The sequence below is a fragment of the Mus musculus genome, chromosome 11 (assembly GCF_000001635.26).
Source record: "Mus musculus strain C57BL/6J chromosome 11, GRCm38.p6 C57BL/6J".
Taxonomy (NCBI): Eukaryota; Metazoa; Chordata; class Mammalia; order Rodentia; family Muridae; genus Mus; species Mus musculus.
The window spans coordinates 68560769-68587003 of record NC_000077.6 but is presented as its reverse complement, the minus strand read 5'-3'; the positions used below and the strand labels follow the sequence as shown (position 1 = coordinate 68587003).

The window sequence follows — 26235 nt, the reverse complement described above, 5'->3', positions numbered from 1 at the left end:
ATCTGGTTACCTAGCAACAAGCTGCCTGGTTCTGAGGCACCCACGGTTTGCCCTCTAACCTATGAACCCACTAACTCCCCACCCACCTCTCTCTTTGTTTTGTTTTCAAGATAGGGTTTCTTTGTGTAATCCTGGCTGTCCTGGAAATCACTCTGTAGACCAGGCTGGCCTTGGACTCAGAAATCTGCCTGCCTCTGCTGCCTGAGTGCTGTGAGGAAAGGTGTATATCACCACTGCCCGGCTAACCTCACTCACTTGAGGTGGCCTCTCTGTTCCCGAGGGCACCTTTCAGGAACTCTGATTACGTTACCAGTTGCTCCTTTACCGGGTAGGGAGGCAGGGTATGACCATTTGCCACAGAGAATGAAAGCCTGACAGAGGAGTCCGATCTGTGAAGCTGACTCCCGGGCACCTCTTTCCTAGGGTTAGGTGAGGGGGAAGACGAGATTGGGTGGCAGATGGATGGTAAAGAGCAAAAGCAGCAGAGAGACGACCAGGGACAGGGAGAGGTGGACAGAGAAGTGTGAAAAGTGGGGAAATGATGAGACGCATTAGAACAAAGTAGTGGGCCAAAGAGATGTAGGGGCATACAGCTCCTGGCCGCTTGGAAAGGGACCAAGGCAAGGCAAGGTCCCTTTATTATAAGACGGAGTTTATTAAGTACAGATAAAATACTCTTTTGAGCTATAAGTGCAGGTGTGGTGGGTAATGGAATAGGTCCCTTGTTTAAATGGTTTACCTCTTATGGCTGCCTTCCTCCATTCCAGAGGACACATGCATATTTAAATACTTATTTGACTTGAGGTTAAAGCTGTGTACGGTTGGGTCCCTGGGTGAAACAGCACTATAGTGACCTCTGCTGGCACTAGGCCCTGGGTGCTGACCCCTCCCTGCCCTTCCTCCCAGCGGGCTGAGGTAGGATTGCTGGGGGTCTCTGGCTGGAGCCAAGGACAGAGCTTGCAGGCTAAATTGTGGGTCACCTGGCATGCTGCTTCCTCTAGCTCTCCAAATCCCTGTTGTGAGGAAGAGAGTGTCCTGCTCGTGTTTCACCTTTGGTCTCTCCTCAAGGTACAGAAAAAAGCCCACCCACTCTGATCTCACCCATCTATCCCCTCATCACCCCCAGCCCACCGTAAATCCCTAATCCCAACTCCAGATATAGACCCAGCAAAATGACAATAAGGCAAATTATTTCTAAGTTTCACAAAAGGTGTGTGTGTGTGTTCTTTATCCAGTTAATTTGTGTGATGGTTTGTATATGCTTGGGGTAGAAAGTGTCACTATTAGGAAGTGTGACCTTATTGGAGTAGGTGTGTCACCTTGGACATGGGCTTTAATACCCTTGTCCTAGCTACCTGGAAGCCAGTCTTCTAGCAGCCTGCAGATGAAGATGTAGAACTCTCAGCTCCTCCTGCACCTTGCCTGCCTGGGCTCTGCCATGCCCCTGCCTTGATGATGCTGGACTGAACCTCTGAACCTGTGAACCAGCCCCAATGAAATGTCCTTAGGAGAGTTGCCTTGGCCATGGTGTCTGTTCACATCAGTAAAAACCCTAACTAGGACAGTTTGACACCATCCATTAGGGATGTCTCTATGCCCTCCACTTCTTACCTCACGTGATAGCTCGGTTTGGAGGGGCCAAGTGATGCTGCTGCCCTTAAAGAAGTAGAGTCATCTGCTCCTGGAATCACCTGTTATTCTGGCACCTAAGACACGTCCGTGCTTGCCTGTCAGTCAAATCACTGAGTCAGGGCCTGGGTGGTCCACACAGAACTTGAGACACCTCTCCTTCCCGTTCAGCCCCTTGGGAAGAATTCAAAGCTCTTTATGTTGTTTCCCATGGTACCTTATGTGAGTCAGTCTAGATTCCAGTCACTGACTATTATCTTGGAGGGCTGGCAGGGGGTGGGGGTGGGATGGGGTAGTTACTGTCTTTCCAGGCATTAGGGAGCCAGTCTTGTACTCTCAGCTCCGTTCTTCCTCTGTGACCTGCACACTGTCTTACAGAACTTCTCTCCACCTTCATCTTTATTCCTGGTCTTCTCCTTACCACCGCCCACAGCCCTCCTTTGCCTTGCTGTTTGCCTCCGAGGTAAAATTTATTCCGTTTAAGTTAATGATGGAATGGGTTTTGGATGCTGGAAGCCAATAGGGATGTTTTGCTTTCTGTCCCGTTTCGTTATCTTCTGAGACTGTTATCTGCTTCAAAGAAGGAAGGGAGGTCTGGGATACACATCCTTGGGGTACAGGGATTGCCTAACACACACAGGAGTCTGGCTTTGACCCACAACACTTATAGGAAAAGGGGAGAAAAAAACAGCAGAAAATAAAAGATATAGGTTAATATCCTGAAAGCAGCGGTTCTCAACCTATGGGTCATGACCCTGTAGGGGGTTGAGCAGCTCTTTCATTAGGGGGTCCCCTAAGACCATCCTGCATATCAGATATTTACATTATGACTCATAACAGTAGCAACATTACAGTTAGCAACAAAAATGATTTTATGGTTGTGAGCCAACACAGCATAAGGGATTATATTAAAGGGTCGAAGCATTAGGAAGGTTGAGAACCACTGCTTGAATGTGTTATCCTGGAACAGCACTGGGTATACAAGCTCCCAGGTGTCCTGGGAGATGCCCCTTCCAGCAGTGACTAAGGGTCCAAACCCCTTGGATCTTGTTCTCCACTGTACTTGCCTAGACCGGCCAGATCACTGCTGAAGGGAACAAGAAAACACAAAGAGGCTCCACTGCCAAAACTCCTTCACCTCTGACAGCTTCAAGCTGGCTACCATTTTGCTGCGTTTCCGAGAAAAATTAAATAACTTTGAAAAGCATACAAACAATCTGTGCCTTCCCTTTTCTGAGGCCTGAAAGGGTGTTTGAAGGTAAGCGGAGAGCAACGCTTAAGAAGAAGCCCAATGGCAGACAAAGGAAGAAAATAGGCCAACCATATCTCCTATGCAGGGATCCTAGCAGCCGCATTAGCAAATTTAATTTAGTTCACACAGTCTCCCGCCTCTCCTGGGAGAGTGTCTTCCACATGGTGGCCACATCTCTAAGACCCTTCCAGAGTGCAGCTCTCAAAATACATTTGCTGGGACCTCTGACTCAAAAGAGAAATTTGAATAGAATAACCAGGACCTGCATGCAAAAATCCTTAAATATTAGGAAATCTATTAATAAAAGTAATTCTATTGAAATTCTCAAGGGAAGAATTGAATTGTGATAGATAAAAGAGTCTGAACCCAAGAGATGATATTAACATTTGTGTCAAAGATATTCTTGCTAAACTTAGAGATTCGACAATCTCTTCACTGTCACCACAATCACTTCACATTGTTTTGAATGCTGTAGCTAGTGTGAAAATGACAAAAAAAAATTTAATTTTTCTTTTCTTTTCTGTTTTCTTTTTAACACAATGGCAGATGCTGTGATCACATACTATGAAGATTCAAGGGGATGGTTAATTCCAGTGATTTGAATTTAATGCGATGCTATGCAACTTACAGAAAGCATGAAGCTGATTTGTATGCACAGACGTGGGAGAAGTATGGGGACAAATGGAGTGACAGAAGCGAGCTGCAGCACGGCATGTCTAATAGGATGCAGCGTGTGCGCATGCGTGTGCCGGAGGCCAGGCTGGGGAAGGTTGTCCGCGGAGCTCTGGAGACAAGAATGACTTGGGGTGGGGAAGCCGTTTGGAACTTTTAAAAAAATATACTCTCCGTATCGTTTTTCTAAAAGTGTCTTGTATTGTTTCATTTTTTTTTCATAAGAACTATATATATTTTTTCTTTTGGTGTTTTCTCTCTCTCTCTCTCTCTCTCTCTCTCTCTCTCTCTCTCTCTCTCTCTCTCTCTCTCTCTCTCTCTCTCTCTCTGTCTCTCCAAGACAGGGTTTCTCTGTGTAGCCCTGACTGTCCTGGAACTCACTCTGTAGACTAGGTTGGCCTCGAACTCAGAGATCCACCTGCCTCTGCTTCCCAAGTGCTGGGATTAAAGGTGTGTGCCACCATGTCTGGCATAGCTCTTTGGTTCACATCTGGGGATCCACCATACTGTATTCCGATCATTTTACATCTCCATGCCTGGTGACAGAAAAATCTCTCCTCATCCTTGTGAAAACTTGACATCTCTGCTTTTTTCCCCTTCATCTCAGCCACTATGGTGGGTGTGAGGTGATACCTCACTGCAAAAACATGTTCCTTGTTTTCATTATGATGCTAATAGTGAATCTGTTCGATTATCAACTGCTTAGACAATGTAGATACAGCCAAACCTCTATTTATCCCGGTGTTGTGTTTCATAGGTGATCATGCACTCATTAAACATTTCTGTGCAGTGCTGCGGTGACCTGTAAAAGGTGACCAACTCTCCGTCTTTTTACACAAGAGTGGACCTGATTGACTCTGAAGAGTTTTGGCCTCTCCTGTCTGATCTGAAAGAAGTCTCATCTAAGGAGTAGAAATATAAGAGACTCAGAGGCATCCTGAACAAAGGCCATCTTTATGTAATGAATAGCACAGCAAATATGGTAACTACAGGGACTGTGGCGCTTACTCTTCATCATTTACTGGGGTCTCGCAAGGGAGAAACATGTCTTCTGCCTTTATTGGCTCAAAACAGCACGCAAGGGCTGGTGAGATGGCTCAGTGGGTAAGAGCACCTGACTGCTCTTCCAAAGGTCAGGAGTTCAAATCCCAGCAACCACATGGTGGCTCACAACCATCCGTAACAGGATCTGACTCCCTCTTCTGGAGTGTCTGAAGACAGCTACAATGTACTTACATATAATGAATAAATAAATCTTTAAAAAAAAAAAAAAAAAACAGCACGCAAGCCACAACCAGATATATACCCACATGTTGTTTACAGAATATTTGGGGTACAGGGTGTTGCTTTCAGCACTCGGTCTTAGACCTGGTCCCCACACCTCACAAACACAAACATTGTCCTGAGTCAGGAATGTGAATGGGCCACAAAGGAAGTCGAGGAAACTTGGTACAACCTAGGCTGCCCATTCAGCTGAGCTTGCAGGGATAATCCATTTTAGAAGTCCAAAGCATAGTAAGGTGGATTGCAGTGGGTTTTTTCTTAGAAGTTAGTTAATTCTGGGGGCTGGAGAGATGGGTCAGTGGTTAAGAGCATCTTTTGTTGCTCTTCCAGAGGATCAGGTTTCAATTCCCAGCACCTACTTGGTGGCTCTGTGACCCCAGTTTTAGGGGAGCTAATGTTCTCTTTTGGCCTCAATTTGAAGGTATGCATATGTTACACAGACATACATGCAGGCAAAACACACATGCATATATGCTTAAAAATAATAAAGAAGTTAGCCAATGCTGAGTGGGTTGAATATACAGTGTGTCAGCAGATGACCACAAAGCACATTATTATATTAACTTGCTCATAGGTTGTGTGAAAGTTTGATTTGTGTCTTAGTCAGGGTTTCTGTTCCTGGACAAAATATCATGACCAAGAAGCAAGTTGGGGAAGAAAGGGTTTATTCTGCTTACACTTCCATACTGCTGTTCATCACCAAGGAAGTCAAGGCTGGAACTCAAGCAGGTCAGAAAGCAGGAGCCGATGCAGAGGCCATGGAGGGAGATGTTCTTTACTGCCTTGCCTCCAGTGGCTTGTTCAGCCTGCTCTCTTATAGAACCAAGACTACCAGCCCAGGGATGGTTCCACTCACAAGGAGCCCTTCCCCCTTGATCACTAATTGACCTTACAACTGGATCTGTGGAGGCACTTCCCCCACTGAAGTTCCTTTCTCTGTGATAACTCCAGCCTGTGTCAAGTTGACACAAAACTAGCCAGTACAATTTGTAATGGCAAACTTTAAAGAAAGCATTTCTTAGAAAAAACATTTCCACACAGTAGCTCTGACATGGCTCTCCTAGGCTGTGAGTAGGTCCTAACCAGCCAGCGGGAGCAAACAACACACGGGTTCTGGTGACTACATAGTGAGGAAGGTGCCTGCAAGGCACTGCCCTCAGCATCACGACCCACCACCACAAGTGACTGTGAGTGGGGGGGGGGGGGGGCAGAAACGAGCTGCTCCCACAAGACCTTCACTTACAGATTGGTTGCTGTTCCTCCCAACCTGGGGCCCTGTGAGCCCAAAGTCTGAGGCTTTAAAATAATTGCTGGCTTTCAAAAACAAAGTTCCCAGCCAGAGCCCAGAGCTGAGCTGTTTAGTGGCTGGGGAAAGTAAAGCGAAGCTTCCCTTCAGCATTCACGCTGCGTTTCACACATTTCGGAGTAATCTGTGGATTTGATTCTTCACTCCCCAAGAATTCCTAATTATTCACAGATTTTTTTTTTTCTGGTGTGTGTGTGGGGGGGGGGGGAGGCACGGGGAAGGAAAGCAAATTGTGAATTAAATGAGTTACTGAGACATGTAATTTCTAAAGCAGAATTCTAAAAACCCTTTCATTTCCCCCTTTCCAAAGTATTTTGAATGTTGACGAAAGTGTGTTTTAATCTGTTTGTTGTGGCAACATTTAGGGATTAGCTATGTCTCCTGTAGGGCTGGGTGGTCTAAAGATGGCAGGATTCTTGGCCCAGCGAGATGGCTACGTGAGTGAAAGAGGCTTGCTGAGCTCAGGTCTCATAAAGGCAGAAGGAGAGAACAGCTCCTGCAAGTGGTCCTCTGACCTCCACATGCCCATATGCATACACACGCGGGCACACGCATGCGTGCATGCGCAAACACACACAGTAAATACTAAAAAAATTTTTAAATTAAAAAATGTTTTTTATATGATGGATGCATCATGTACATACAGTGCCCACTAAGGCCAGAGCCCCTAGGACTGGTGTTCCTAACGGTTGTGAGCCCCAAAGTAAGTGCTGGGCATGGAGCCTTTATTCCCTGGAAGAGCATCCAGTGTTCTTAACAGCCGAGCCTTCTCTCCAGCCCCTAAACAAAAAAAATTTTTTTAAAGAGTTAGCATTATAGATGGTAGGTTTTCCGTGCCAGTGCCCTCCCTGGAAACACCAGTTTTCTATTGTTATTTAAATCTTTTAAAAGGTTTTTATTTGTTTTTTTAAGTTCAGATGATACCGCCAAATGACCAAAAAGTCACCAGTAGCAAGAGCTACCACCAGCCCCCGCACCCGGCTCCCATCTTTTCACTGAATGATTCTTTGTTTCATTTTGGCAGCTTGCTAAGGCAGAGGCTGCCAGGCCCGGCTCAGAGGCTGCTTCAAAGGCGCCTCCACCGGCAGGATGAAGGGGAATCCCGTTGGATTCATCTCCCTGGCTGACCCTGGTCTTGCAGTCTAGCTTAAGCCATGATGTGTCTTTTCCCTGCAAGGCTAATGATTGCTCCCTGGTCTGTTCCCATCACCCAGTCTTGGTGCTTCTGAAAAGAGAACTCCCAGGGATCCAAATGAACAGATACAGCAGGCAGCTGCTGCGCTTGCCCTTTCCTCCTGAGCTCGGTGCTGGAGTGTGGCTTTCTCCAGGCACCGTGAGCCACGTGCTCCGTCCACCTGTGCAAGCCATTGGCAGTGACCTCATCACACAGGAGAGAGCAAGTCAGAGGGCCTCTGTGTCTTCCGCAAGGACACCTGGCTTTGCTTCTGATATTTCAAAAGTCACATTTCTCATCTTCAAGCTTGAGATCTAATTTAAAAAAATGTTGCTTATAGATATGAAGTGGAACTGTAAAGAACTAGAAACAATAAATAATAATCAACCAATTCAGAGCTCTAGGTGCTCCCTTCATTGTGGTGGTAAAGGAAGGGGCATAGATAGGACCAGAGAGGCTTAATGTGAATTGGTGATGTGTCATGTCTGAAATTGGGCACAGGAGACACAGGGTTATTACATTAATCTATGTGTCTTTTGGGATTTCTGGAATATTTTTATTTCATAAACAAACCTTTTATAGCTTTTTTTTTTATTAAATAATTTACTGATTTTACCTCCTGATTTGCAACATTCCTCCTCTTCACACACCCCCTTCATCCCTTCCCCTCTGAGAAGGGGGAGGTCCCCCTGTGCATCACCCCACCCAGGCACATCTAGTCACTACAGGACCAGGAGTATCCTCACCCACTGAGGCCAGACAAGGCATTAGGGGAATTAGATCCACAGGTAGGCAACAGATTCAGGGATAGGCCCTGCTCCAGTTGTTGAGGAACCCTCATGAAGACCAAGCTGCACATTTGCTACTTATGTGCAGGGGGCTTGAGTCCAGCCCATGCTTGCTCTCTAGTTGGTAGTCTCTGGGAGCCCCCAAGGGTCCAGGTTAGTTGACTCTCTTGGTCTTTTTGTGGAGTTTCTTTCTCCTTCGGGTCCCTCAATCCTTCCCCTGACTCTTCCACAAGACTCCCTGAGCTCCATCCAGTGTTTGGCTGTGGGTCACTGCATCTCTTTCCATCGGCTGCTGGGTAGAACCTCTCAGAGGACAGTTATGCCAAGTTCCTGTCTGCAAGCATAACAGAGTATTATTGATAGGGTCAGGGACTGGTTCTTGCTCATGGGAAGGGTTTCAAGTTGGGCCAGTCATTGGCTAACCATTCCCTCTGTCTCCGTTCCATCTTTGTCCCTGCACACCCTGTAGACAGGACACATTTTGGGTCAAAGGTTCTGTGGATAGGTTGTTGTCCTTATCCCTCCACTGGCAGTCCTGCCTGGCTACAGGTGGCCACTTTAGGACCTAAACAAAATTCTAAAAGGCCATATACTTCAGCATTTATCATGACTTTGAAAGCTAATAATGTGTGTGCTCCCGTACTGGTTAATCATTCTGGCCTGGCCATTCTCAAGGTGTGCTAATTCTCCTCCAGGCCTCCTTAACTTTTTTTCTTCCTCAGAGTCTCGTGCAGCCCAGGCTGATCTCTACCTTACTGTGTAGCCAGGAATGACCTGAAACTTCTGACCCACCCCTCACCCCGTGCCTCCACCTCTTAAGTGCTGAGAATACAGATGTGCCCTACCATGTGTTTGTGGGGTGCTAGGAATTGGCTAAAGGGCTTCATGTATGGTAGGAAACTATCCTACCAGCCATGTTACATCCCCAGACGCACTGCCTTTATGTTTCTATCTGCTTTGCTTCTGAGCCCATGCTGGCTTCAGAAGCACGATCCTCCTGCCTCTGGGTCTGAGTTTCTAGGACTGCACCTGGCTTCTAACCCTACTTTTGATGAGTGATTTTTCTCTTCTCTTGTGAACCCCTGCCAACATCCTCCTCCTCCTTTGCATGCCCTGAATATTGATTAACATCCCGCCTTCTAAACCTGACATCTCTTCTTGCTAATAACCCTCCCTTGTTGGGTATTCCCCAGCTATGCCTCTTTATCTCCTTGGAAACCATGTGAAGTATCTCAATGTCCTTTGCTTGCCACCTCTTCACTTACCATGTAGACTCACAGAATCTCAGAGCTAGAACAACCCGAGATCGTCTGCCCCAAACGTCTCATTATATAAAAGAAAAGAAGAGGAAAGTCAACAGTTAAACTTCATCTTCAGCAATGGCTGAGCCAGGATTTGAAACAAGGCTAATTACAGGACTTCCATAAGACTGCAGACCATTCTTTCAGTCTCTGTTCCATTCTTTGTCCTTGCATTTCCTTCTGACAGGAGTAAACAGTGGAACAGAGACTGAAGGAAAGGCCATCCAGAGACTGCCCCACCTAGGGATCCATCCCATCTGCAGAAGCCAAATCCAGATGCTATTGCTGATGCCAAGACGCACTTGCTGACAGGAGCTTGTTATAGCTGTTCTGAGAGGCTGTGCCAGAGCCTGACCAATACAGATGTGGATGCATGCAGCCAACCATCTGACTAAGTGGGGACCACAGTGGAGGAGTTAGGGGAAGGACTAAAGTAGCTGAAGGAGTTAGCAACCCCACAGGAAGAACAACAATATCAACCAACCAGATCCCCCAAAGTCCCAGGGACTAAATCACCAACCAAAGAATTCCCATGGAGGGACCCATGGCTCTAACTGCATATGTAGCAGAGGATTACCTTATCTGGTATCAATGAGAGGGGAGCCCCTTGGTCCTGTGCAGGCTTGATGATCTAGTGTAGGGGAATGCTAGGGCAGGAGTGGGTAGGTGGGTGGAGGGAGCACCCTCATAGAGGCAGGGCTAGGGGGAAGGGAATAAGGGATTTAACTGGGAAGGAGGGTAACATTTGAAATGTGAGTAAATAAAATAACCAATAAAATAAGATAAACAAACAAACAACAACAACAAATAAAGACTGCAGACCAGGGAAGGCACCTGTCTCCTGTCACGGCAATGTTGCTGAGGTGGAAGGTGGTGAAGGGCACAGTACTTAAGAAAAACTGAGGAAATAGTAGGGAGACAGAACGTGATTAGGTGTGTGTGTGTGTGTGTGTGTGTGTGTGTGCGCGCGCGCTTGCATGCACATATATACAACCTATTACCACTGTGTAGCCACAAGCAAAATATTGACAATAGCAGAGATGCAGAGTAAGAAGGGAGCCACCCTGAAGCAGGCAGTTCCTCATGGTGGTGACTTGAATGAAAATGGTCCTCATAGGCGTCTATGCTCCAATGCCTGGTCCCTAGCTGGTGGGACTGCTTGGGAAGGGTTAGGAGGAGGAAGGAGATGTGGCCTTGTGTGAGGGAATATGTCACGGAGGGTGGCCTTTGGTGGGGGTGGCTGTTATAAAAGATAGTGAACCAAACAAAGCTACCTCAAAGGAAACAGAGACTCAGTTTATACCTGATTTAAGTTAAACATGAATAGACTCAGAGGGATGAAGGCCAAGTTCAAAAGTGAATAAGGCAGAGAAACTAGATGGGCATTCAGAGCTCGAAACCCATGTCAACCTACTGCCTGGCAGGATAGATAGGAGGAACGCCGTGATTAGGAAACTGTTTTTAGGAACTCTCAGAGGACAACAGAAAGGCAAAAATAAAATCTAGGTTCATCTAGGTAAAAATAAAATATGTCACTATAATGAAGTACATGAGGCTGGGTAAAATAATTGATCTATTGATTGATTGATTGATTGATTGATTGATTAGGACTAGCGACAAGACGGTGTTATAAAGGATGCTAGTGGAAGAGGGGAATGTTACATATCAAGAAAGGAAGCCAGAATCCAAGGAAGAGCCAATAACAATCTCCCACTGACCCTTTCTCTTAAAACTCTAACTACCTCTCAACTCCCCGGGCAAGCTTCCAGCTAATGAAACTCTTGGGTGAAAACGTAGTCAAACAGTACCACCAGGATGCAGAAGACAGAGATGTCAAACCACGGGGTTAAGGGATCTCTCATGTAGGGAAAAGGGATGAGAAATTCCTATAAGAGCCCACAACTGACAAAAAGTTCATCTCTAGGAAAGGCCAAACCTAAAGTACAGCAGCAAAGGGATCCGCTGCCACGCTTAGGCAGATTATGATGAGCTTTAGGAGTGACAAAGACAATAGGCAATTATGTTTTCATGATTTATTTTTATTTCATGTGCATTGGTGTTTTGCCTGCATGTATGTCTGTGTAAGGGTGTCAGATCTCTTGGAACTGGAGTTATAGGGAAAGAGGAGGAGGAGGAGGAGGAAGAGGAGGAAGTGGAGGAGGAGAAGGAGAAAGAGGAATTGTCTCAGGTGTAAGGCAAACCCTATGTGAGCTGCCATGTGGGTACTGGGAATTGAACCTCAGTCCTCTGGAAGAGGAGCCAGTGCTCTTAGACGATGAACCAGTTCTCCAGCCCCTAATAAATAGACAATTACTTTTAATCTTTACCTTAAAAGAGTAGTTTTTCAGGGCTGGAGAGAATGCTCAGTGGTTAAGAGCACTGGCTGCTCTTCCAGAGGTCCTGAGTTCAATCCCCAGCAACCACATGGTGGCTCACTACTATATGTAATGGAAACTAATACCCTATTGTAGTGTGTCTGAAGACAGCGACAGTGTACTCATACATAAAATAAATGAATAAATATTTTAAAAAAGAGTAGTTTTTCCTCATTATTAAAAAAAAATGTAAAGGCATATACTCAGAATTTAACTGTTGCCTGGTGTGGTGGTGTGTACCTTTAATCCTAGCAGGTGGATCTCTGCGAGTTCAAGTTCCAGACTACCAGGATGGTGTAGTGAAGCCTTGCCTCAAACTACCACCAAGTTCACTTGGATCTCTTATCAACCATGCCCATTCTCCCCTACAGATAGGGGGTGTGCATTCTTCTAGTTTCTTTCTGCAGGAAGATTGTAAGTAGACATGAATGGACGCTTTTTCTCCCCATTTCTGTACACTGAAAGACTGACATGGCCCTCCTACATTTTTCCTAATGTATACTAGAACATTTCACTTATCAATACATGAAGGACTTCTCACTGGGCAGATATCCATTATGCTTTTATACCATAGTTCATTTAAGAGACCTCTTATTGATGGGCAGTTGGGCTATTTCAATTCTAGCTCAGTAAGTAACCTTGTATAAATATAATTTCACACATAGGCAATGGTGTCTTTTGGACACACTTGAAGACGCAGAAATGTTGCATCAAAATGGTTTTCCATCTAGCAATTGCCTATAATACCATTGGTCCACTGTTAAGAGGAAAGGCAATCTAAGACTTTCTCAGAGGCCTGGATGAGATAAAGGGACCGTCAGTTCTATGTCCTTGTCTGAGGCTGGAGCCAGGGCCCTAAAGGAATACAGGCTATGGTATGGTGTATGGCGACTCTACTCTTCCCCCTGGGCTGTGGCTTTCGGTCCTAAAGCAGCTGTGGCTGAGGTATTCTGTGCTCTCTTTGCCAGCATTGTCTGACTTAGCTCTCTGCTGACCCTGGGCATTTTTCCCCTGTAAGTCGTACGTAAGGAAGTATGTAAGACGTAATAAGCTGGCTTCCATAAGCCTTCAACTCATCCAAGGCCTCTTGGTCCCAGCTTTCTGCTTTCTCTTCCCTCCCCTAAGCGCCTCATTCGAGACCCTTACTCCTGTGAGTGTCAGTCTGTCAATCCATTGCCTTTGTTGATCATTTCCTTACACTTATGTAGATTTGTAGAGAAAACAGCCTTTGTACATGAAATAAGTTGCAAATATTTTCTCCAGTTGTTTATTGTCTTTTGACTTATGGTGGGGCTAAAATTAGTGTAGCTAAATGAAATAAAATTTAATTTAACCTTTTCTTTCCTACCTCCCCCTGCCTCCTTTCTCTCTTTCTCTCTTCCTTCCTTCCTCTTTCTTTCTTTCTTTCTTTCTTTCTTTCTTTCTTTCTTTCTTTCTTTCTTTCTTTCTTTCCTTCCTTCCTTCTTTCGTTCTTTCTTTCTTTCTTTCTTTCTTTCTTTCTTTCTTTCTTTCCTTCTCTCTTTCTCTCTCTCTCCTCTCTCTCTCCCTCCCTCCCTTCCTTCCTCTCTCTCTCTCCCTTCCTTCCTCCCTCCCTCCCTTCCTTTCTCTCCCTCCCTCCCTCTCTTTCTCTCTCTCTCTCTCTCTTTCTCTCTCTCTCTCTCTCTCTCTCTCTCTCTCTCTCTCTCTCTCTTTCTCTCTTTCTTTCTTTCTTGTTTTTTTTTTTTTTTTTTTTTTTTTTGAGACAAAGGTCCTCTATGTGGCTCTGACTGTCTTGGAACTAGCTTATAGACCAGGCTGACCTCAGACTCAGAGATCCACCTGCCTCTGCCTCTCTGCCTCTGCCTCTCTGCCTCTGCCTCTCTGCCTCTGCCTCCTGCCTCCTGCCTCCTGCCTCCTGCCTCCTGCCTCCTGCCTCCTGCCTCCTGCCTCCTGCCTCCTGCCTCCTGCCTCCTGCCTCCTGCCTCCTGCCTCCTGCCTCCTGCCTCCTGCCTCCTGCCTCCTGCCTCCTGCCTCCTCCTGCCTCTGCCTCTGCCTCTGCCTCTGCATCCCCAGTGCTAGGATTAAAGAGATGTACCACCAGCACTTGGCAATTAATTTCTGTTTTAGGTAAGGCCTCACTATGTACCTCTGGCTGGTATGGCACTCACTATATAGACCAGGATGGATTTGAACTCACAGAGACTCATCTGGCTCTGCCTCCTGGGTGCTGGGATTAAAGGCATATACCACCACACTCAGCAACATACCAATGTTTTAAAGGAAACTTTCTTCATTGCAAAACTGTTAAAGAATTTGTTCACATTTTCTCAAAAAAGCTTCCATGGGCTTTTATGATTGAATTCTTAATATTTTTATCATTTTTGAGCCAGTTGGAGTTTATCTTGGCATATATTATAAAGCAGGATAAAACTTTTTGCCTTGTCTGATGGTTGTCCAGCCATTTTCAAATGACTTCTAGAATAACCCTTCTTCAAGTAACAAAATTCTTCCATTCGGCTAATTAGCCCATTCACATGCTTTTACAGATGGAGGCTTTCCACCTGTCTGATAGATCTGGGCTTGCCTCGAGCTTCCTTTTCAGCCTTCATGGCTGCTTTCGAACCAGCTTTTCTAGTTCCACTAACATTTATACATCTAGACAAAGCAACAACAACAAAACAACCAATGAAACTAGGTAAATGTTTTTACTACAGGGATGGAGAGATGGCTCAGTGCTTAACAGCACTGGCTGCTCTTCCAGAGGTCCTGAGTTCAATTCCCAGCAACCACATGGTGGCTCACAGCCATCTGTAACGGGATCCGATGCCCTCTTCTGGTGTGTCTGAAGACAGCGACAGTGCACTCATATACCTAAAATAAATAAACAAATAAATCTTTTAAAAATCTATTTGGCATTAAAATTAACTCAAATTTGATAGAGTCCACAGAAATTTTGCTTCAATCTACACCTACTTCTCTCCCATTTTACTTTGCCGTTCCTGCCGCACCAACCCCATCTTCTTTCATTACATGCCCATTGGTGAGGCGTTATAGTTGCTGCTGCTTTGCACAAGCAAAGCCTTTCTCAGCCCAGGTGTCTGTTATCTATATGTCACTCTTGAGTTTGCAGATACAAATGCAGAGCCACTATCTCAGTGGGCGCGTTGTGTGACCGAGTTTCCAGTCCCAGGCTCCTCAGTTAAAGCCTACCTGAGCCTTCTTTCCTCCATCTCACTCAAGGAGCCTTACCTTCCTGGCTCAGCCCTGGATTCCCTCAGATCCCTGAAGCTGCCATTTTCCTTGATTCTTTTTCCACTCTGTTTCTCAGCTTGGAGCCCCTTTAGTGATCAGTCTTTAAGTTTGCTATTTCTTCTGATCGATCAGACTTGGTATTGGTGAATCTTTCATTTCAGCTGCTGTATCTTTCAACTCCCAAATTCCTTTTTAGTTCTTTTCCTGCAGTTTCCACAGCTTCGTCGTATTCTCTGTTGGAGCAGACATTGCCCGTCATCTAGTGCCTTAGACATGATATTTTATAGCTCTTTGAATATAGTTATAATGATTGATTTGAAAGTCTAGCTACTAAATCTGATCTGTGCACCCTCAAGGTATTCTCTGTTGTTTCTGGATGTTGTTATATATGTTCCATGATTCATCCTTTCTCTGTATCTCTGTCTCTGTCTGTCTTTGTATCTCTCTGTCTCTCTGTCTCTGTCACCCTCTCTCTCTCTCTCTCACACACACACACACACACACACACACACACACACACACACACACACATCTTGTGATTTTCTGTTGAGAATCCACATTTTAGATATTTTTTAACAACGTGGCAACCTTGTCCTCAGATGGGTTTCTTGGGTTTGTTTTTATTGTTTAGGACCTTGTTTCACACATCTTCTGAATTATTTTTGTACATTTTACATTCTCTGCACTGTGCAAGATCCAAGTTTTCTGTTAGCTTTTTTTTTTTTAAAGAAGTTTTTATTTTCATTTTTAAGTCTTGTCTCCTGGGGTTCACTCGTAGGTCAGTATAATTTAGTGGTCAGCCAATGATTTAGTGGTCAGCCAATGACTGATCAGAAGATCTCCCTAAATGCGTGCGTGTGTGTGTGTGTGTGTGTGTGTGTGCACATGTGTGTGCACATGTCTTCCGTTCTTTCTCAAGGAGCCAATTCAGGCAGCCATTAGATGTCCAGCTTGCACAAGGATTCAGGTCAGCCAGAGGTGACTGCGACTTTCCTCCTTGTAACATCTTTCCTAATCATTCAGGCATACTGAGCCTTCTAGAGCCCCAGGAATGTTGGGGCTTTAAAAAGTATCCAGTGCTTTTCTACTTCTCAAAGATGTTTTTGTAAACTTTTATTGTTGGCCACACTCATGTTTTCTGCAACCCAAATGACAGCGTGGGCAGCTGAGATATTGCCGGGTATTGATTGCTTTTGGTGACACTGAGGAGAGGGTTTTGTAACAGCCTGTGAGTCAAATAACCACAGCCTGGAGGTGGGCTTGCACATCTTTAATCCCAAAACTCGGGAGGCTGAGGAAGACCGATCTTTTTCAGTTCAAGGCCAGCATGGTCTACCAGGTAAGTTCCAGGACAGTCAGGACTATGTAGAGAGGCGGGTGGATCTCTGTGAGTTCCGGGCGAGCCTGGACTGCAAAGTAAGCTAAAGTCTAACCAGGCCACACAATGAGACCTCTCTCAAATAAATGTCCTGGCAACGTGACAAAACTTTTCTAGAATCTAGGAAATGTGCCAAAACTACAGAATGATCTGAAAATCATCTATCAAAAGGAAAATACCAACTTTCAATAGATCAATGCATCTTGCTTGTCTACTAGGTGTCAAAAGTTCGCAGTGTCAAAGCTAATGGAATTGATGTCTTTAGAGTTGTATCAAAACCTTATCTGAACAAAATAACCAATACATTGTCCAAATTAGAAAAACTCCACTTCTGGGACATTATGGTTATTTATTTATTTACTTATTTGGGGGTGGGGTTCGAGACAGGGGTTCTCGGTGTAGTCCTGAAACTTGCCTTTGTTGTGTGAACCTTGCACCCCAATTTAAAGCTACTGGTTAAATAAAAGTGGTTACAGTCAGTTACTGGGTAGACTAGAGGTAGGTGGGACTTCTTTGGGGGCTTTGTTTACAGGACTGAGGGGGGTGGCATGGAAGAGAATGGAGGAAGGGGGAGGGGGACAAAGGGGAAGAAGGGAGGAAGAACAAACAGGAGAGAGAGAGAGAGAGAGAGAGAGAGGGAGAGAGAGAGAGAGAGAGAGAGAGAGAGAGGATGGAGGAAGCAGGAGGTCGCCGTTAGACAGGATAGACCAGGAGCATGTGGCCAGAGAAGTGCCCCCTGAGGACAGAGGACAGACTGATGGAACAGAAATAAGCCTGGTGAGACTCAAACAGCAAGTAACTTGGGGGACACAGCTGGGAAATAGGCAATCTAGCGTAAGTAAAATAGTTTAGGGGTAATCGCCCAGTCATTGTGGTAAAGCTGATTAAATAAATCCATAGGATTCTGCCTTGATTATTTGGTCTGGCCAGGTTATAATAAGAACCAATAGAGTTATTAAATACCTTACAACAACACAAGAGGGACTAGTGGAGGGCCTCAGGTAACAATAGGAACAAACATAGATGAGTTAAATCCACAAAGCACAGAGATTATAAGTAGCTGCTATGCAGGCATGTGGTGAGATGGCTCAGCAGTTAAGAGCATTTGTTCTTGCAAAGGACCCAGGTTTGATTTCCAACACCCACATGGTAGCTCACAACTCTTTGTAAAATCAGTTCCACTGTCCCTGACCTCCACAGGCACAAGGCACATATGTGGTCCACACAAATATATGTAGGAAACGCATTCACACACATAAAATAAGAATTAAAAATCTCTAAAAAAAAATCTAATAGTACATTGCTAGCAAGAGATCGTTTGAGCAAAATTAGAAAATTAAAAAGGTTTAAAACCTGGGCATATTTGGGGTGGGGGAGGGGAAGCTTCAGAATAGCAATAAAAACAGAATAAAATTAAAGATACGAATAGATAAAAGATAAAAAGAAACTTTGTAGATTAGTGCAGAATAACAAACCAAGGAGAAATAACCATAAACACAGATATACCGTATGATGTAGCAACAGGGTCTCAAGTTACATTCAGCAACAACCAATTACAATGGGAGAAATCCCTGTCCACAATTACGTAGCGCACCTTTTCCAGACTATGGCGAGTCAAGAAGTCTAAATATAGGTACATTAGTCAGTTTTCTCCAAACATCTGAGAACTTGCAAAGAGAGTTTTATTTGGCTCACAGTTTGGGGGCTGGAGTCCAGGGACAGAGTGCTGCCTCTGCTGAGCACACCCCACCCCACCCTGTGCAACTCCACAGTGGATGACACGGTGAGAATTTGTGTTTTGTGTCACACACACACACACACACACACACACACACACAGAGACACAGACACACACACACACAGAGACACACATAGGCAGAGACAGAGTCAGAAAAAGAGAAACAGACATACATGCATACACAGAGAGAGACATAGAGACACACACAGAGAGAGAGAGAGAGAGAGAGGAGACAGGGGGAGATAGAAGGTCAGGGAGCACCGAGGGGAGCTAATCTGACCTTTGACCTTTCACTATGTTTCATCTCTTAAAGGTTCCGTCCGTCACCTCTTGATATCACCAGATAGTGATCAAGCTTCCAGTTCTGAGCCCCTTGATAGACACACTCAAACTGGGTCTAGACCATGACAGCATGTAAGAAAGAACATTTGGATAATAGAATCGTATCATTATGCACATGCATTTTTTTTAGCTAACAGAGAAAATGTCCACAACCTACCAAAAAAAATTACAAAGAGCTGGCAATCTTTAACTATAGTTGAAGTATAATGGAATGAAGCAAAAAAAAAAAAAAAAAATTAAATAAAGAAAAAGAGCACTTAAAAAATTCTGTGCTCCTGAAAACTTGTTTGCCAGGAGTAATAGCTCAGGCCTTTAGTCCTAATACCTGGGAGGCAGAGGCAGATAGATCTCTGAGGGTACAAAGCCAGTCTGTTCTACAGAGTGAGTTCCGGGACAGCCGGGAATATGTAGAGAGACCCTGTCTCAAAACAAAACTGAACCCGAAACAAAACAAAAGCTCTGTGTTGTTCCTGGCCAAAGACTACTAAAAAAATAATTGTCTCTGAGTTAAAGAGGAAATGACAAAATGATTTGTATTAAGCCCCTTTATATTGCTAATAGTATAATATCACAGAGTGGATAAGTCAAAAAGGTTTATGTTGGTTAGCAGGTCTGCTGGTAAAAATGATGATGATGGTGGTGGTGGTGATGATGATGATGGTGGTGTGGTGGTGGTGGTGATGGTGTGTATAGTATATAGGGTGCTAATGCGCCATTCATGTGGAGGCTGGAAGTTAATTTTGTGGGCTCAGTTCACCCTTCCCACCCTTATGTAGGTTCCAGGCATTAAGCTCAGGTCCACAGGCTTCCGCAAGCAAGTGCTTTTGTGTGCAGAGCAGTCTTTCCCACCTGAGAGAGTTCCCGTTCTCAGGGTGGAGCCAGTACAGCCCATTGCTTGTGTGGGTGTGTCATCTGCCCATCTCTCTGTGTCTCTCTGTGTCTCTGTCTCTCTCTGTATGTCTGCCCCTCTCCTCTATCTCTGTCTCTTTTTAAGGCCACCATGGGAAAGTCACGTCGATAATGTTACGGAATCCTAATGACCTCTGTAAGGTCTCACCTCCAAACACCACAGTTAGATTAAGTTCCCACCTTCTCAGTATCCCACAGTATCCCACGACCGCACTTCATCCCAAGGTGAGTTTTGAAGAGTACAAACCTTATTCGAGCCCTAGCGCAGGCTGCTCTGTTCTGCTTCTTCATACAGTCCGCACATTAGACTCTGACCACACACCTCTGCGCTTTGCCGTGTGCCCTTTCTCTCTGCTGACTGCCTTTACCCACCGAGCCATCTCACCCATGCCCAAAGCAGGGGATTTTAATTCAATGAGAGCAGAGACTCTTGGATTTTCTTCAACTTGTTTGGCATCAAATCGCATCTTCCCCACTTCATAGAGGCTCCAGTGAACACTTAGTGAATCGGACTCATAAACACCACGAAGCCCCTTTGAAATCACTCACACCAAAAGCTGGGGAGAGTGAGAAACTTGTCGGAGGGGAGGGGCCTGAGGAGCAGGTAGCCAGCATCTGCGAAACTGGCTTATTATTTGTGACTCTGACCTCATGTGGCCCCTCAACCATCCTAGGAAACGCAAGGGATTCATACTGTCATTTCTCCTGTTTCAGAGTGAAAGCCGCGTCAGGGTAACCTGTGTTCTCAGGAAGCGATACCCACGTTTACTCAGAGCTGGTGCGACCTGTTTCTTGCTGGCCAATGCTAGCGAGAATCTGCGTTGCGGATTTTCAGATCCCTCTCTTTGACTTGTTTCCTGCCTCTAAAAAAATCTAACTCGACGCTTCATCTCATGTTTTCCTATTCTTGCAGCCTCGGAGAGCTGATGGGCTACGGGGCCGCCTGGCATCATCGTCTGCTGGAGCTTTGGGAAGGGCATGAGACCAGGTTACTGGAGGAAGTGGAATCCTAGTATGTTTGGTGCCCCCTAGTGGACTGCTTCCAACCCTCTGGCCCAGCTTCTCTCTCTCTCTCTCTCTCTCTCTCTCTCTCTCTCTCTCTCTCTCTCTCTCTCTCTCTCTCTCTTCCTGCCCTCATTCCCTTTAGACCCTTTTCAACAGTTTATACACTCTGACTTCTAGGGGAGAGGTAGAAAATGGTTCTTCAGGCTTAAGAGGATGGTACCATCCCTTGCAAAGAGCAGAGAGTTGCAGATGCTCGAGGCTGCTGTCTGTGGGGGTTGGTTGACCTGGGGAAAACGTTACTGGGTGCCATAGAACCCTCACGCCTATGGTGCCTACCAGGCCCCTGAACTGGAGTCACATACATACAAAAGCATCAACTCCTGTAGGTTATTCCTCAGACTCAGACACCACCAGCGGGGCCCCTGCCTTGAGGACAAACCGCTTGGCCAGTAGACTGGGCATGGGGCCCCGTGTGCCTACTGGGCATGGAACCAGAGACTTGGTGCCAGGTTAGAAGAACAGAAATGAATTTTTTTCTTTTTGTTTATGTGTATGAGTGTGTGTGCACTAGGTGTGTGCAGGTGCCCATGGAAGTCAGAAGGTATAGCATTCGTTCCCTAAAGCTAGTGTCACAGGCCTGAACTGGCCAGGGTGGATGCTTGGAACTAAACTATGGTCCTCTAGAAAAGGGAAAAGTGCTCTCAGCCACTGAGCCATCTCTCCAGCCACTGTTGTACCTATAATTTTATGATCTGTGCATTGCTCTCAGATCTGGTACTGACAGCTTTGTGATCTCCCCATCTCATGGACACATGATTGCTGAAACCTTTTTTTTTTTTTAACTGTTTGTTTCATTATTTAGTCAACAGCCAGAGAGACATTCTGATTGTATCTGTGGGACTCATTTCTGTCAACATCGCAACATTGTTGCTCTTTAGTACTTTCCCTCTTTCTGGATGCAGTGCCTTCTCTCGTGGACATGCCATGGTCACTCCAAAACAGATCTCAGTGCTCAGCATCCTGTGTAGCTCCAGTTCACCATTTACAACACAACCCTCAGGAGAGCGTCAAAAACTAGAGGAAGGCCGAAGGAAGGCTGTGGGCTTTGCTGGGTCATATGTACGTCCAAGCCATGGATCTACTATTTAATTATTACGATCCTGGGCAACTCGGTCAGCTCATTTCTGCGAGCTCTGGTTTATTGTAATTGAACATCGCTTTAGGGAATTGCAAACATGACTGCATGTGGATATCTGGCACAGAGGCAAAGTTCAACCAGTATGCACCCCTCCTTTCCTTCTTTGGCATACAGGATGTTCACATCTGCCCAGCCTTATTTTATTTTTTTATGATTCCTCATATGAAATCAACCCCCACACAAGCTATCCCTGCTGTGGTCCTACCCCACCTAACCGCTCCTTGCCCAGAGTAGTCTCTCACTATCTAAATTAGTTTAGCATAGCAGTTGAGAGTATGGACCTCCCAGGTCGGACAGATATGATTTGAACTTTTACCTTTCTGAAGTTCAGCCATGTCACTCATGACATGAGGGTATAGTAATAGCTCACTTCATAAATTTGGTGTTCTGACTAAATGAGAGGACCTTTGTCAAGTTCTTAGTACAATGTCAGGGAGGTTTGCTAGCCTGGGAGCCCAGATTTGCCCTGAAGCACCAGGCCACCCAGAACCTGCTAACTTCGGTATTTCCCAAACATCTCCTAGGGAGTACCGTTTCTGCAAACGTTGTCAGGCAGTGATACACAGGGATTGGCTAAGATCAAACAGAGCTAAGTAGGTCTGTTAACTACAGAGCTCCCGAGAGCCCCGGGTTGCTAATAAGCGGTGTATGTCTCTAAGAGGTGGCAATAACTGTCATCATTTTCGAAAGCTGTGGGGCTGCAGAAGCCTTTGACCACTTTCCCTAACACTCCACCCACCCCACTAGGATTGCCCAGTCTACAAAACCCACTCCAAATAAACGTGAGTGGAACAGCTCATGGCTCGCTAGGTACTTACTCTCTGCTTCGCCAGAATCATGACTGTCAGAACGTCATGACGTCACCTAGAGCCACCAGGTTGGGAGATAAGAATTAGATGGACTTTGACCTTGTGACATTTACCTGACTGTCTAGTTTGAGGAGATGACAGAATGTAAGTCACAATTCAAAGCTGAGTCTTTGACCCTGCACCTCCTTCTTCCATATGTCGGTTTATCTCACAATCTTCATGGGTTTTGCCTGCCCTGCCCCATGCTTCTTGAATTATCCACTGCTTAAATGTTGAACTTGTTCCATCTCATCCTGTCCATCTACCTCTGCCACTTCTACCACTTCTTTTCTTCTTTCCTTCCTTCTTTCTTTCTTTTTTTTGGTTTTTCAAGACATGGTTTCTCTGTGTAGCCCTGGCTTTCCTGGAACTCACGCTGTAGACCTGACAGGCCTCGAACTCAGAAATCCGCCTGCCTCTGCTTCCCAAGTGCTAGGATTAAAGATTCGAGCCACCACTGCCTGGCTCCATCTACCACTTCTTAGTCTGCCCCTCCCTTCTAAATTTTCAGCTTGGTTCCCAGCTAGGTTTTGCTATGGTAGCAACATGGCTGCCTCCAAGCTTCTGTGGCCACACAGACAGAGTGGCGTCATCAGCTCCATCGCCCAGGGAGGCTTTCCTGTTGGTGTTACTCTTCCAGTCAGCTTATCTCCCATGCTCTATCCGAACCAAAGAGCACGGCCCTGGACCAGCTTGACCACAGGGTTTCCCTGTGTCCTGGAACACCTCCTCTGGCCCTGCACTCTTGAACCGCAGCCGGTTTCTGCTTCACCTGGCCGGAAGGCAAAAGCCAAAGGACCAACCAGGGGGGCAGCAACAGAATCAAGAGCTCTTTGAGAGCTTAATGAGAACAAAGTGACAGACCCCAGAGTAAAGGGAAGGCAAAATTAGAAGATTTTAGAATGTGAGCAATAGGCAAAATACTTGGCAGGGGGAAAAATCTATCTCATGCATGTAACTCTGTTTTATTCATCTGAGGCCAGTCAACAGTTGGCTGCTGTTTGGGGAGTTGGCACTGTACTTTTCTAGTCCATGGAATGTGATGAACATGGAAAACCTGATGGCTGGTGACATCAGATTAGTGTAGGGGACTGTAAGCCCACCCACGTGCAAACCAGCTCTCCAGAATAGTGCCGCCTCTCTGGAATAGGGTCATTGGAACAGCAGATAAACATTAGGGGACATTAAAAAATAGATGGTGGGCGTGGTGGTGCACAGGGGAGATGGAGGCAGGTGGACCCCCCATAAGTTCCAGACCATCCAGTGTGGCATAGTGAGACCCTGTTTTGTTCTTTGATGGCTCAGTCAGATGTTTGCCATATACCAGTGCAAGGACCTATGTTTGGATTTCCAGCACCTACATTAGAAGGCAGGGCACGGCAGTGGCAGCGCATTCCATAATCCCAGCACTGGGGAGGCAGAGACAGGAGGATCCCTGGGGCTACCGATGTCTACCGTTGGCCAAATAGATGCCCTACAGGTTCAGTGAGAGATTCTTTCCCACGTGTGAAGCAAGCATGGATTCAGAGGGTGAGCTGGTGCCCATGCTGCCAATCAGGGGTGCTAACTGTGACAAATGGCTACACAGGTGTCAGGTGCCAGCAAAGGAGCCAGAGAGAGTGCAGTGGGTTAATGACACCGGAACACAAGGTGGGCAGCAAAGGACACAAAAGATGCATTGGCATTTCAGACTGCTATCAAGAAGCATCCAAGGAAAAGCCTACGTTCTGCACCGAGTAGCAAACGAAAACACTGACTTTGGTGCCACTGATAAACAAAGGCAGGGAGGAGCCTTTGCCACTGTCCCAGATGGGGTCCCCATGGGAGGGAATCACTCCCTGAGGCTCTGCACCCGATGGACATAGCCACTTTGGCCATGGCTACTTTGCAGACACCATGGGCCTCCCTGTAATGCTGGTCTGGAGAGAGAAACAAACATAGCTTCAGGTCCAGAATCAAACCTGCCACTTTAGCCACCCCAGGAGACCTCCTCTGTCATGACTTGTACCTGCTGTTGTGTGTGTGTGTGGGGGGGGGGGTGCAGGGAGGGAGATGGAGAACCAGTAGCAGATGGTCCAAATTGGCTATCTGCTGGCTGCAAATACCAGCATCCCCACAACTATCCATGTGGCCAAATGCTTTTTCACAAGACCATAAAGGGACTAAAGCAGATAAACTGAAAACCCTGCCCTGGCCACCAGCAAGAGGGCTGAGTGACCTTAGACCACCTTCACCACCAGCTGTGAGACCTGCAGAAGTAATAACCATTCGAAAATAAGGCAGAAAGCACAGCCATGACCTTACCAGCACGGAGAAACATCGGAGCAAGAGAGGAGGACTAAAACCCAGGCTTGGACATTAGAGCACTTCCTATTATTCTTTAGGAAAGGACCAGTTTCTCCCAGCATCCATGAATGCTGGCACCGAGCCCCACACAGCACGCAGCATCCTCTCCAGTTTCAGCATTCAACAGATCTGCTTTTCCTGCCTAGCCTCTCCCCATCCTGTTTTGGGTAACAAATGTTGAAAGAAGAAATATTAGTATTACATGGGAGAGAACTCCAAGCAGAGAAATGTGAAATCCGTAGTAAATTTTCTTCCTTCTTTCTTTTTGGTTTGTTTTTAGATGTTCATGCTAAACCTCCGAGTGTTGTGAATGAGAAGGACGCTGGCCCCTGGACAGAATATGACCATCGCCTTTTTTCTTTTTAAAAATGATTTATGTAACTTTATTTTATGTACATTGGTGTGAGGGTATCAGATCTCTTGGAACTGGAGTTACAGTTGTGAGCTGCCATGTGGGTGCTGGGAATTGAACCCAGTGCTCTTAACCACTGAGCCATCTCTCCAGCCCCGACCATTGCCTTCTTGAGCTCTCAGCAGCTATGATTGCCTGCTCACACCTGGACCTGCTAAGATCTGTCACAGATCGTGGAAGATACATGGCCAGTTGATAGCTGCTAGTGAAGAAGGGGTCACAAGTTTTCTCTTTGAGAACACAGCGGCAGTTAGAGAATGCTGTAAGACAGTTTCTTCACTGGTATAGCTGTTTGTAAGTTGCCCACAATCCTGTAAGTAACCCTAATTCACTCCATGGTTCACCAGGCTAGACCTGAGTAGAACCATTTCTGTGGTTTGTTGTGGTACCCTGTCTGGGTGAACATACAGGTGTCTGTTTATCTCCACAGGAGAGTTCACACAACATTTGAGAGATTGGAGCTGAAGTCTGATTCTGCCACCTGCTAGCTGTGGGACCTCAAGTAAGTCACCCATCAGCTTTGTCACCTGTAAACTGCAGGTGCTGATGGTGAATCTCAAGAGTAAAGATGAATGGACTAGCAGATACCATGTTTGGCATGTAATTACCAGGAAAGCATTTGGTGAGGCAGATAGGTACGGAGAGAGGAACTGAATCGACAAGGGCTTGGTTAACCACATCAGAACCACTTGGAGCCTGGGGTAGACATAGAGAATTCTAGTTCCCACCTGGAGGATCTGCTGACTCCTGGCACTCCGTCTTTTCCTGTATACTCTCCGACTTGGAGGGACAGCTAAGCTTCGGGGGCTCTGGCACAGAAGAAAATGTCCCAAGATTGGGATAAGGGGATGGATGCACAATGCTCTCAGCCTCTGACCCAGTGTGAGATTTTCCTAGGATTTTGTTTTCTCATTTGTTAAAGGGAAGATTTTTTTTTCCAAAACTTAAATTTTATGGATGTGACTGTTTTGCCTGCATGCAAGCCTCATGGAGGGCTCAAATGGCTGAAATCATGTCTATGGGGAAGCTGGCTTGCTCAGGTGAAGA

The 26235-nt window shown here is 45.9% G+C and overlaps 2 long non-coding RNA genes across 3 annotated transcripts; one reads left to right on the top strand and one right to left on the bottom strand.

Moving 5' to 3' along the window:
• The first annotated feature begins 46 nt into the window (after window positions 1-46).
• Window positions 47-3740, top strand: Ccdc42os (coiled-coil domain containing 42, opposite strand). The gene is made up of 2 exons (NR_155283.1): window positions 47-1068; window positions 3428-3740. It is a non-coding gene; the product is annotated as a coiled-coil domain containing 42, opposite strand (long non-coding RNA).
• A 10849-nt stretch (window positions 3741-14589) lies between these two features.
• Window positions 14590-24769, bottom strand: Gm40036. Of its 2 annotated transcripts, none has more exons than XR_879962.1 (3): window positions 24735-24769; window positions 15010-15245; window positions 14590-14631 (listed from the first exon to the last, which is right to left on the bottom strand). It is a non-coding gene; the product is annotated as a predicted gene, 40036 (long non-coding RNA). The 2 variants fall into 2 exon arrangements; XR_879963.1 differs by lacking the exon at window positions 24735-24769 and adding an exon at window positions 19627-20096.
• Between the last annotated feature and the right edge of the window lie 1466 nt (window positions 24770-26235).